The sequence below is a fragment of the Cryptotermes secundus genome, unplaced genomic scaffold, assembly GCF_002891405.2.
Source record: "Cryptotermes secundus unplaced genomic scaffold, Csec_1.0 scaffold49, whole genome shotgun sequence".
NCBI lineage: Eukaryota > Metazoa > Arthropoda > Insecta > Blattodea > Kalotermitidae > Cryptotermes > Cryptotermes secundus.
The window spans coordinates 1,517,206-1,530,292 of NW_019744106.1; positions in this window are offsets into that span (position 1 = coordinate 1,517,206).

Sequence of the window (13,087 nt, forward strand, 5' to 3'; positions counted from 1 at the left end):
CTGTTAATGATGAATAAACCAAACCAGGATTTCCAGTTCAAGGCGACGTTGAAATTACGACCAACCTTTGTCTGAATGCTGCATTCGTGGGTTCGAATACTTTATTCTCACCTACTCCTCTATGTTCTTTTGTACCGTAATGATTGGCAATGCATGGGAAAGACATCGCTGCTCATCAGATATAATGACCCGGGTTTTTTCGCCTCCGATTCTAGGATTGTCTCACGAAAACTGCTGTTGCTACTGCAGATCATGCGTGGTGTCTCTTGAGTGCCATCACCCGTGGCTTGAATTAGGGGTCCATTTCTTGGAACGTCTATCTAAGTGGACCACCACGGCTGATCTCCCCTAGTGAACTAAGACATTTCAGACCTACTTATAATATTAAAACGGAATTTCTGCTGCTGCCATATTATTTCATTGGGTGTGTTTTATTATTCCGTTTACGGTAGCCGAGCGGTCTAAGGCATGTATTGTCTTCCCTCGATCGGAAGCCGGGAGCATGTGTTCGAGTCCCACACAAGGCATGGATGTTTGGTATGTGTTTGTGTTGTCCTGTGTTTAGGTAGAGGCTTTGCGACGAGCTGATCACTCATCCAAAGAAAATAAAAATAAAAAACAACCTCGACACCATAAGGTATAAGAGGAAAGGATTAACCGTTTTATTATGTCATAATTCTGAGAGGACTTTGGAAAGAAGTCCTTACTTTCTTCACAAACCTAAGGACTTTCTTTATATGAACCTTCTAAGAAGCCCCAGGACTGTCGTTCTTGGGACAGACTAACTTCATACATTGTCATGCCTACTCCAGTCCCTTATGTATAGTTATTGTCCTTTGCTAGGGGATCATGGCCTTCCCGTGCAATAAGCTTGGGTTTAATAAAAGCTGCAACTAAGTCTACTATCCTGCCTACAAAACCAGCCGTATCCAGTGAATGTTCTTGCAACCAGAACAGGAAAAGTACAGCTCCTTCAAGATAGAGCCCGGTCGATAAGGAATCAAGGAGAGTGTCTTGTGTGAATTACGATTTCCACTAAATGCTAAATGAGCTATACGAGGTGAGTTTCAGACACGAGGGAAGACAGACGTGTTTCCACAGAGCTAGGACGGGCGTGGACACGGCACCAGAGTTTGCGGATCTGCGTTAGATAATGAAGTGAAAAGCGTCCTGTTAAAGAGGAGGCATGAGAGTTTTTCAGCCAAATTTAAGTTTTATGTCTAGTGATTGGCGGTAGGACATGAACCCCTGGTCTACCGTCGAGCAGGTGAAGTTCGACCAGATATTGGCTTACATTACAATTCAGGAGAGAAAGGGATAAGGCCATAAAACATATATCAGAAGCTCACAAACAAGATGTCCGGAATGAAGAAAGCAACGGAGGCCCTTCGGCCCAAGTTTGACCAGCTGAATGAGATGGTATCTGAAATGATCAAGGACTACGACTACTACGGCCAAATTAAACAGGTGATCAGAGAATGAGAAGCAAGGTATCAAGAATTGGGAAATAAACTGCGACAAGGGGATCAGAGACTAAGGGAAAAAATATAATAAATTTTGTACTACAAGAGAAGAGAGAGGAAATTATTTCGAAACCCTGGACATTATGGTCAAGTGGCTGAGCGAATCAGTGAAAGTATACACAACGATCGACAACATCGACTGTGTAGCTAGGTTTGGAAGCAGAAGAGGAGAGCGCCCAATTTGGGTTAAATTCACATCATTCTCGAAGAAGCTGGAAGTGCTGAAACATACGAGAAACCCAACCGGTTTCAAAGTAAAAATGGACGAAGACCTTTCAATACAGGGTAGAAGAATAAGGAGAGAATTGGTTCCTTGCCTAAAAGACGCAAAAATGTGGGGCCACAAAGCCTTCCTAAGGAAGATTGTTTTGATAACGAATGGACAGTAAAGCTATTCCTGTGACAGGCCGTCGAGGCTCCCACATATCTTAGACCAGTGCTTCTCCACCGCCGGGCCGCGGCCCAGTAGTGGGCCCTGGCATCAATTATACTGGGCTGCGAGAGGCTCTTCTGGAATCTGCCATTTTCTTTTTCGAAGTACATTTTTCATGAGTCAGTATTTTATAGTGGAAATATTCTGAGGAGAATAATATTTGTGTCTGCGGCAAGTAAAATGAAAGACATTCCATTGTCGAATGATACAGTTGGTAGGCGGATATCTGATATGGCAGAAGATACAGAAACGCAAGTCATTGAAAAAATTAAAAAATCGAAATTGTTTGCATTACAACTGGACGAATCTACAGATATTCAGAACAGCAGCATTTTACTTACGTATGTACGATATAGTGACCATGATGAGAGTGACATGAAGGAAACATTTTAAGTGTTTCCGAATTACCTACGCACACTACCAGCAGTGAAATTTTCAAGGTTTTAAATGGTTTCATTGAATGTCTCGAATGGAAAAATTGCGTTGGAATTTGCACTGACGGCGCTGCCTGTCTTACAGGTAGAAATTCAGGTTTGCTCACTAAAATTAAGGATATGGTGGGCAATAACTTAGTGTCAACGCATTGCTACATTCATAGGCAAAACCTAGCCTCCAAAAAAAGACACCTGAGCTTAATGAAGTCCTGTCTCAATCTGTTAAGATTATTAATTATATAAAAAACAGTGCTTTAAATACAAGACTGTTAAAAGCATTGTGCGATGAAATGGGCTCTGATCATCAAAATCTTCTTTTCCATTCGGAAGTTCGTTGGTTGTCCCGCGGTAAAGTTCTCAAGAGGTTATATGAACTCCGAAAGGAAGTCGAGCTCTTTCTAATTGGTAAGAAAAGTAACATGTCCCATTATTTCCAGGATAAGAAATGGGTAGCCAGGCTGGCGTATCTCAGCGACATATTTTCTTACATGAACGAGTTGAATTTAAAATTTCAAGGTCCAGATACAACAATATTTAATGCATGGAACAAGATCGAATCATTCAAAAAGAAACTCAAACTCTGGCTTAATATGATTGCAGAAGGAAACAATGAAATATTTCAGTGGTACTCAGATTATATTATGGAAGCAGATGATTTCTATTCACAGAATTCAGTTTCAGCTATTATTGCAGCCCATTTGAAGATGTTGTTGTCGTTTGAAAAATATTATCCCGAACATGAGGATCCCCGGAGGCAAAATATGTGGATTGTGAACCTTTGTTGACACAAAGAGACAGCCCTTTCCCATGAAGAAACTCTTCAACTTATTGAATTATCATCGTATACATATTTCTGACCTGTGTGCACCTTTGAAAATTTCAACTGGTGCGGAGAATCTTGTTTCTTGTGCGCTGCATTTCAAGAGGTAGGTGTCTGCCGCTAATTCCCAGGCGGGGCGAGCATAAGTCATTACTGATCTGATCAGAGCTTATGGAGGGTTAGTTTAATGTTGGCGATTAAACGCTCACTTCTGAATATGGAGTAGATTCTAATAAACGTTCTGAAAGCCTTGGCTTCAATCATTTCTATGTGAACTCTCCATGTATCCTCTTATCGAAGATTACACCGAGATATTTTAAATGTAAATCTGTCTCGGCTGGTTGCCTCGTTATATAACCTTGGGTCTTACCACACAGAAAACGCCGTCTCCAAAAGTTCTTCTGTTGTTGCTCGTTTGTTCGTTTCCACGGATACGTGTCTATAAAGCCGTTACCTAACAAGGGCTGACTTTTTCAGCCCTCATGTCACGGTATATTACTATCGCTGACAATGAATGAACGGACATACGATTTAAGTTTTTTTGAGGAAAAACATTCAACTAGAAGCAGAGAGCAGAGAGCTGGACACCCCCGCAAGATCACAGGATATGACAGCAGAAAGGGAGGAATTCTAGAAATGCGAGAACAGACCAAGGCACCACGGCCAGAGGATCATGGCATGGCAGCAGATTGGAGCAGGGGCACTGCCGCAAGGAAGACGACGTCAGGCCGCCACGCGTCACGATGCCCACCGTCAGCAGTGTCAGCAGAGACCAACGATGACGTCAATTCGACTACGCAAACAAACCGAGAACAATGTAATTTTGCAATCTGGCTGACGAAGACTGCTGAACCGGCAGGTAGGAAGGGAAAGGACAACAATCCAAGAAGTGGAGCCACATAGGAGCCTGATGATGTGGCGGGATTACTAAAGATAAGATTTTTTAAACATTGAAGGACTCCAAAATAAATTAGGAAATAATGATTTTTTTTTAATTTACTTAGATCTCAGGACATTTTGGGCATTGCAGGAAGTTGGGCTGCACTAGAGACGTATAAGGTAAGTAGTTACACCAGTTACTTTCAAGGGCGATGTAAATACGGCATATATACTTGGGGACTTGCAGTGTATATTAAAGATGGCATTTTTTTAATTCGCTTAGTGGGGGATGGAGTCCAGCTGGGTCCACTCGGTACGGCGGCCACTGATTGGCCTATTGTACCTGCCCCGGGTGATTATGATGATGGAGAATTTGGTGGAACGAAGATTGGCAAGGGAAACCCGCCCCGGCGCCACCTTGTCCACCACAAATCCCACTTGACCAGTCCTGGGATCGAACCCGGGCCGCCGCGGTGGGAAACCAGCGACTAACCACGTGAGCTATGGCGCGGCCAGAAAGATGGCATTAGTAAACTTGTTAAAGAAATCTCGACAATTATGAAAGAAACAGTATATGTATGAAATTTTTTTTTTACCAAATGGCAAGAATAATGGCGCTCTAAATATTGTGACATGATGGTTGAGACCCTGAAGTGTGTAGCCAGAGTAGACGATCATTGCTAGGCAACGACTCGGTAAACAGGTTACCGAGGCAACGAAAACGTAAGCCTCATTTCGGATCCGACCCCAGGCCGTATAACGAGGATCCGAGGCCAGCTGATATAGAAATGAGAGAGTCTCTTAATATTACAATTAAATAATAAAGAAGAAATGACAAGAAAGGAATTAGGCTATGCAAAGATGACTTCATATGTGCTGCAGTGATGGAGAGACTGTTATGACTGTTACCAGGTTAGGACCAGTGAAGACTGAGGACACTAGTGTGTGTGTTGGATGGTGAACTGTAAAGTGTGTAGATCAGCGATAGCGCTGTATCACTTGTACTTACGAGTTGAGTGCGTAAGTGCAATAAATCTAATCCAGACCCCGTCTAATATTCACACACATTCCTAAAACACGTGACAATATTCTTTATTTTTGCTGAAGAAGGCTGCAGCAAACATGAGATGCACTGGGACAAAGTATAGAAATAAGAAGCATTGTTTCGACTAAGAATGAATGGGGAAAAGGAATATTGTCACGAGCGAGGCTTTAAGGAAATTTCAAGAAAAGACGATGACGAAACCAGAATTGCAAACTGGGAAAGCGGAAAGGCATACGAAAGAACAACTGAGAACAAGAGTTGTATTTGACAGGAGAAGGCAGCAGGGTACATTAATAAATTAGTTAGACGGAAAGAATTATAAAAAATGAGAAGCCGTAAGGAATTTTACGAGAAGGAAAAAACCCCATAAACTCTGTGGAACCTCAGGAGTGGGTAACTTGTTTCCAAGAATTGTTTTCTATAAACAACGAAAAGGACGTTGGCTAGTCTGTACGAAGTACAGATGTTAGGTCCCACATATATGGCAGAATGAGACAATGTTTTTACAAAGACTGAAGTGAAGGAGAAACCACAGGTTACGATGGGATCCCAGCCGAGTTCCGGAATATATATAGCATCAGGAAAGACGGAATCGAAACCATAACAAATATATTTAATAAAATCATGAATGGGGAAGAATTTCCACCGACAGGAAATTTGCTATTATATACCGAATTTATAAGGGGAGGGGAAGCTGAGAGAACACAGGAGCTACTGAGGACTTTCATTTTCATCTGTATGTGGCAGAATATTTTCGGAAATCCTGGCTGGTGGACTAAGCTCTGTCAGTGTTCCAAGCGGGGTTTAGTAAGGACAAATGGACCACAGGTAACGTTTTCGTAACAAAGCATGTGATTCAGAAATAAGTGCATTAAGGAACTTTACGATGGGATTAAGTTTTGTGTGACGTGTGGAGAAGACGAGGTGGCAAATTTTTAAAGCGAAGAAGAGGAGCAAGACAAGGCTGTAGTTTAAGTCTGTATTTATTTAATATTTTTATAGAATATATTATAGTCTAAGATAGTAAAGATAAGTCACAAGCACTAGTAATTGGAAGACTGCAATTCCAGAAATATATTTGCAGATGACTTAGCCTTCTTTTGCTTCACAATTAGTGTTTTACAGTAAGCAACAGACCAAGTTACTAAGTACTGTAGGGAATGGAACTTGAAAAGTAACCCAAACAAAACTAAAATGTTAAAATATAAAAAGAAGAAGTAAACTGAAGGAAGACTAAAAATGGACTGTGAGCGACTAAAAAAAAAAATTCAAATGGCGGACGAAATATATCATTCAGGAGTAACGTTTGAAAGCAGTGATAGTTGGAAAAGACAGAAGCTGAAGGCAGTAGTAAAAGAGAATTGGGCTTAGAAATCATAGACAAATGCCTAGCAAGAACACCTAATAAAAGGGTGAAGATTTTAGAAAATATTTATGTGATGCTAAGTGAGATGCTACATTTGGAGCATAGCTCTGTATTGGGCTGAAACATGGACACTTAGGGCAGTAGATCAGAAACGTCTGGAAAGTTTCGAAATGTGGTGTTGGAGAAGGATGGAGAAGATCAGTTGGACCGATTATGTGAGAAATGAAGAAGTGTTAATTAGAGTCAGTGAGCAGAGGAATATCCTACACGAAATAAGAAAACGGAAGGCTAATTGGATTGGTNCAGATTACTGATGATGATGATGATGATGATGATGATGATGATGATGAAGTGAATCTAGAAAGATGTGGTACCTAGAAGAAGGATAGAAAGAAATTAGCAAAATTCATAGTAGGCTTTGTAAAATAATTCTACAAGTGCTAAGATTTTCAGCAAACAACGTGGATGAACTGGAGTTAGACAGGGACAGTTAGACAGGGACAGTAAAAGTAAAGTTGTCCTTGTGCTTAATTCATTAAGCACTACGCCATAAAGGCGTATGGGGGAGTGAATGTATAGATGCATAGTTTCTTGACCTCGGCACTAGCTCGAGGTGAGTGGTCAGTTTCACGCCCTGGCCGCTTTACCCCCGTGGGGGTGCCCCCCAGGCACGCATTGGATAGGAGGTTTAGTGGGCCCTAGAGCCGGTCTGGATGAGGTGGAGAATAGATAATTCTCCACCCTTCTGGGACTCGAACTCCGACCCCTCGGTCGTCCAGTCGCTATACCGAGTACGATATCCCGGCTCCCTGACAGAAGCTCAAGACCGAAGTAAAAGGGTACCGATCTTGAGGAACCATAGAGAAATGCCAAGCAAGAACACCTGATGTAAAGGTGAAGATGTATATTTCGTAAAATAATACTGCAAGTGCCGAGATCTGCAGCAAACAGCGTGGCTGAACTGGAGTTAGGCAGGGATAGTAAGGGGGTGGGGGTGGGAGGGGAGGAAGTTTGCAGCGCGATTGCAAAATACTGCTTACATTTATTACGCATGGACTCTCTGCAAATAGTAAGAACGTGTTATGAATTGCAGATAAATAACCTAAACGCGGAAGGACATTAAAGTAGGAATTGAAAAAAATATTGGTTTAGCATATATTGGGCAAAGCCAGGCAGAGAGTAATGCAAATGAGGTATATAAAGTAATCAGAGAAAGGTGCGATGTAATGGAAAGACTGAATGTATTTTCGAAAATAAGCGAAAAAAATTCCGTGGTATTTTACTGCGAAATGAAACATGAGAGAGATAAAGGGAGCACAAGAAATGGGAGAATGGGAAGAATATGGCTGAAAGAAGGAACCTGGAAACTGAGAGAGATTTTGAGGAGATTTGAGAGCGGAAGTTTCCCTCTGTGTTAGGGGGAGGAAGATGCTAAGCACATGCTGATAAAATGCCTTGAAACGAACAAGCGGAGAACCGAACTTTTATGCTTTAAATTGTTCAATATAAATGAGGCCATTGCATAAAGGAAATTAATTATTTACCGAAATGTTACTAAGTTAAGGACCATTGGAAAGTATTTAAAACTAAATGTAAATGGGAGACTAAAGTTAGGGGGGACGCAACTCCCCCCTGATGTTAGCTAGAAGCAAAACTGTAAAATGTGAAAATTGATTGAGAACTGAAATAGTAGTAATGCAGTAGTCGTATTACTAGTAACTGTACTGATAAAACAAAGTAAGTCTTTGTATGTGTAGTAGCTTGTATGTTCGTATGTGTTACACCTGAGTACGACAAAAGCCTGGTGTTATGTGGATACATTTCTACGGTTACAATGAAATTCGACTCAATAAATTAATTGAATGAGTTATGTGGTTAAAAGACGAGGAAATATAGTTCCTTGAAATATCTCTATATTGTCCAAATAATCCAATTAGAATGTTTTCAGTGATTACGCTCTGCTGCATGGGGGTACGCGGCGTCGTAGTTCGTTGAGGCATTATGTTAGAAGCCTAAAGATCGCGGGTTCATTTCCCTATGAGGTTATTTGATTTCTTAACTAACCTAATCTTTCCAGCCGCACTTTGTCCCTATAGTCTACTCAGCCTAGGAAACGTCCTGGAAATAAAGGGCAGCGGGCGCGCAAAGCTGACCTCACCGCCATCTCTGAGCCGATTTTATAGAGAAAATATGGGAGCCTCAACCTTTCACAACCCTATGGTCTTCCATGGCCTGTCACAGAGATAGTTTTGCCTTTACCTTTGTACTCCCTGCTGAATTACTCAGAATTAATAACAAAAAATCAAAATATAATAATTATACACTGCAGGTAAATTGAATGAAAATTATTCTGCACCCTGTACACAAAACTTTTACTTTCTCGCAAAGTTCTGCTATCATTTTAATCAAACACCGCCGCTGATACAGAACTGAGATTGTCTCTTGACTTGTGACACGTTGTAGTGTTGATATCCACCTGCAAGACTCTACAGTGTCACAACCTGCATGACCTTAATCAACCAGCGCCGTGATTCAGTTGTTTTATTAAGTGAATTCCGTTTTCCGGAGATCAGTGGATTTTTTTTCAAGCTAACCTCGTTCCATATGGTAGCCTAAGATGGCGGTGACTGGATATGGTTGGCTTCCCTCCCTAGTCGCCTGGTCATCTAGTTTTCTTTTTCTTGAGATGGATTGAGACTGAGTTCACGTGGTACGTTGGCCACTCTTCGGCCTATTGTACCAGCCCCAGGTGATAGATGATGAGTTTGAAGCAGTCGGAATGTGAATTGGTAGGAGAAACCGAAGTACTCAAAGAAAACCTGCCCCAGCACCACTTTGTCCACGACACATCCCACATGACCTGATCTGGGCCCGAACCTGGGCTTGGGAAGACAGTAACTGACGTCCTGAGCTGTGACCCTAACTAGCTACGACTTCGGCAGCACTTTTGTTGTATATCACATGGATGAACATTTCTCGCCATCGCCTGGAGAGGAAGAGAAGGGTCACGTGAGTTACATAGGAATCTGCTGGCTACGCACTTTTCGAATCAGACGCAAAATAGTTGCTCCTATTTAATTGGTTCAGTAATAGAGGGGCCATAATTGATATTTATAAAAATTTGTAATCTTTGGTAACTTAAAATGTCAAAGTAAATGCCGCCAATGTAAACCGTAAAAAGACAAATTCTTCAGAAAACTTAATTCATCATATTATTCTAACCATAGAAAACTTAAAATAAACTCAGCATATTTAGCCATAATTAGAAACACGTAAGATTAGTAGTACATTATTCAACGATTCACTTTTTCTTTATTTTTTTTCTCTCTCTCTCTCTTCATTAATTTATTCTCTGTTTCTCTTCACTTTCTTTCTTCCAGCATAATCTGTTTAGTTTCTCAGTCGTTGAATTCGATGATTCTATTCACTATGCACGGTGCCGAACCACATTTTGATCTGACTCAACCTCCTATCCATTTTTATAGCAGTTCTATCTACACGTATAAGTTTCGAGTGCCTCAACAGTACCTCAGGCCGCTGTGTGAGGTGCGTGATGGGAATGCTTGATCTCCATCGGTTAGATGTGACGTGTCCTCCCGATACACTCGCAAAACGGAGTGGGTGTAGTGGCAGCTTAGACTCCGCCATCCCTATGGCGAGGCTCCTGATCCCAAAGAAATTGAATTCTGGCACAACAGCGATGGAACGGAGAGAATTACATTACGAGCTGCTTTGTAATTTGTACTCCTCAACATATTTCATTCACTTGATTATTGGCGGTGCATTTAGTATTGTCCACCCACCTACGCCTTGGTCTTTCCAGTGGTCTCTTTCCTTCTGGCTTTCCCACCAATATCCTATACGCATTCCTCGTCTCACCTATTCTTGCTACATGCCCTGCCCACCTGCAGTCGCGGACAGACGAAAAGGCTGGTCCTCCAGCTTGGGGGTTGGGTATGGGGTTAACAACCCCTCACCGTAAAAAATAAGCTTGCTACGAAAGATCACAAGAATCCTCGGAACTGGACGGATTCCTTGAATAAACAGCCTAAGCGAAAGAAAATTGATATTAAATTCGGTACTTGGAATGTTAGAAGTATGTATAGGGTAGGTTTGTCTTCAAACCTCTTGTTTAAAACAATAGTGGAATATTAGAAATGTGTGCTGTGCCGCCATCTTCCTTATTACAAGTATATGTGTTTTCTTCCTTTGTGATGCCAAAGAATGGAACTTGAGAATATAATTATCATACCTCTATGAAGTAATAGTCAGTTAAAAAAATGTGGATCCTACTATTTGTGAAGCGATAACTGGTCGTGAAGGGGTATTTCTGAAGTCTGCCTCGTATTAGTACTGCTGCATTGCCTCTTGTATTGACACGCCCATTCACACGGAACCAAGTTTCATTACTAAAAAAAATTATAGTTTGGGTCAAGAACACAGTCATGTAGTGGCCGCAGAAACCAGTTACAGAAATGCGTTCTTCTCTCGTAATCGCCTTCTTCAGTTGCTTGAATCTATGTAATTTTACACGACAGGTAGGTATGTAAGTAAGTAAACCTATCCCTGTAACAGGCCGTGAAGACCCATAGGGTTGTGAGACGTTGAGGGTCCCACATTATCTATATTATCTATACTATCTATATCGTACAATCGGCTCAAAGGTGGCGGTAAGGTTATCAGCCTTACGCGTCGGCCGCGCTTTACCCCTAGGAAAATTATTTAATTCCTAATACTCATTTCTCACGAAATAAGAAAACGGAAGGCTAATTGGATTGGTCATATCTTACGCGGTAACTGCCTTCTAAAAGAAGTTATTGAAGGAAAGATAGAGGGGCGGATAGAAGTGACCAGAAGACGAGGAAGAAGACGTAAGAAGATGCTGGATGACCTTGAGGACAGAAGAGGATATTTTCATTTGAGGGAGAAAGCTCTAGATCGCATCAAGTGGAGGAACTGTTTTGGAAGAGACTGTGGACCTGTCGTCTTGACAGATTACAGATGAATGAATGAATTAAGAGGATAATGGGCTATAATGATAAATGAACTGAAAGTCATAGCAGGCTTTGTCATGATGGCGATGAAGCTTTGGTTTCTTGAAAAGGATTTTGGTGAAACAAAAAGGCCCAGTACTTCAGAATGTCACTGAACAATCAGAAGCACAATTACTGATTTGAATTTATAGTGTATATTCATATTATTAAAGTTGAATCTGTAATCACTTTGTAGGACACTGATGTGTAACATGAGGAACTAATGCCAAGATAAATTAACGTAACAAATATTTAATTTTGTTTCATCAAGATGATACTAAATCTTGGAGTCATTAGCCTATGCAGATCCTCAGAACTGGGCCTGAAATCTCATCTGGGGTTGAGTGGTTAGTTTTGACAAATACACAAATCACTGGATTAAAATAATAAACAGGAATGTAAACAAAATGCTGAAAACATTTTATTTATAAGAGCAATGTTTCCTTTGCAAGCTCATGGTCATGATGGCAATGTCTTTTCAAAGTTATGTTCGTTGGGTCTGAACTATACTGAAAACATTAGTAAACAGAGCAGAATGCTTCTCTCTCACTGGGCCCTGCTTGTTCATTCACACATCACTCAGTATTACAAAACATCTCCACAATACTGCTGGATGACTATAGACATTTGATTAGGCCCTCTCAGCCTTCTTAATTACTATTATAGGATATAAAGTATGAAAATCATTCATTCCTAAGTCAAGGGGGAGAAAAGATATTGTCAGTACAAGTATGTTGCAGAAATATTCATAAAACAGACTGTTGTACATTACTCGTGTGTCAAAGCAAATATGGTGATCTATATCATTGTCATTAAGTACCACTGAGCCTAAAAATCTGCTTATTAATAATATCAACAAATCAAGTTACAAGCAGTCCACAAATGTGTAAGTAGATTAATATAAATAGCAGGTCCAACAATGTAAAAATCACTTTCCAAAACAAAATATTACAATGGTATTTTGTGCCTAGTTGCTGGGTTCATATACAGCATCAAATTTATAACACATGGAATACATGAAGTCTTAATAAAGACAGTTCAGTGAGACCTAGACCCCGAACTATGTGAAAGGAGTACAACATTGCCTGCTTGTGGCATAACCATGGTAAAGTTAAAAGGTAAAGTTGTCCCTGTGCTTAATTAGTTAAGCACTACATCATGAAGAAATATGGGAGAGTGGAGGTATAGCTCCTACTGTGTGAACTCACTGTTATAGCCTATTTCCCACCTAAANCAGGGCATTAAATTTAGTGCTTAAACGGACAGTCATCATAATAAAACTGCTGTACAGGGACGCGGTTAGCAGCGCAGTTTATGCGCCCTCAGAGGCCTCGGAAGCTCTGCATTGAATCAGGTTTACTCCGCCGCTGGAACAAAGAAAACAAACGGAAACCCAGAGTTTCAGTACCAATGGATACAGTGTTTCTTAGGAGGCTCAGCAGATGAAAGGATTGCAATTTATATGAATGTTTGACCAGAAATTTGAATTACATTTGAAGCAGGTAACCAGAAAGAATAATGTGACAAGACGCCCGAAAGCCGGAATAGCAAAGG